Genomic DNA, 1,088 nt, shown 5'->3' with positions numbered 1-1,088 from the left:
TAGATTGCTCTAGACATGTCTTCTCCCATAATGCACCTGTTCGCCTGAGGCTGTGCTCTGCCCCGCTCACACTGGATCGGATTTCCTCTGCAGGTTGGTCGTAATATACTCGCATGCATTAGGTGGGGCTCTATGATCTTGACTTGTCAGCTTGTTATACAGCATTAGCCCTTCAGCTAAACTTCTTTTTCTTGTCTGAGCAGACAAAATGATACCTGGGAGAGAAAAACACACTATATCATTTTACACTTAGAAATGTCTGGCTTGAGGCTCGTTCTAAATTTAGTATTTCAGAATTTTAAATAGATTAATAATGTAGGTCGTGACTATGATGATGTGGCAATGAGCTTTTTTTTCCTTTTTTTTTTGTTTTTGACAGATCCTTCAGAATTAATCAATATATTCTCTCATGATTCCTAAAATTATTCCACAAATTATGGCAGTCAAGACAATTATTTTTTTAATAAAATAAAAAAAAATAGATTAAAGTAAATCCTTTTACTGTACTTTGCATTGTACAATATAAAATACTGACACACCTGGCTAATTATTAATAACTGTAGTCCCCTTTATCTTTTGCTTCAATCATAAGATTGAAGATCAGACTAAATGACGGCAGCTTTGATAGGTTACTTGAATCTGGGCCTCATGTTTTGTGGAAGGAAGGGAGAAATGACTCAACCAACTGATGTCTGCCTCAATCTTTCTAATCACATCACCGAACCTTGAAGCTTATGTCTTTGTATCCTCCGTAATTGAATTGGGCTTAGATTAAATTGCACGACAGAACTCATATTGTTTAGCTTCAAACTGGGACACAATTCTTCCTCAGTAAGACTGTAGGGCTGAACCGACTGTCAATGAAATGCATAAATCAGTTCAGATATGTTCTCTCTTCCTCTCTCCTCAAGTTAAGAAAATGTGGTTTGGAAAGAATCTTTACGCAGCAGATTTTTTAATTAATAAATTTTTCATATGATGTTGCTAAAAAGAACATTATTTTGTGTATTTGGTGTAATAAAATGTGTTTATGTGGTTTAAGGTTAAAAAAACACATTATTTTCCACATACTGTACATTATTGTTTCT

The sequence above is a fragment of the Sinocyclocheilus anshuiensis genome, unplaced genomic scaffold, assembly GCF_001515605.1.
Source record: "Sinocyclocheilus anshuiensis isolate Anshui unplaced genomic scaffold, SAMN03320099.WGS_v1.1 scaffold112, whole genome shotgun sequence".
NCBI lineage: Eukaryota > Metazoa > Chordata > Actinopteri > Cypriniformes > Cyprinidae > Sinocyclocheilus > Sinocyclocheilus anshuiensis.
The sequence above is the reverse complement of the archived record's forward strand: the minus strand, read 5'-3'. Positions refer to the sequence as shown.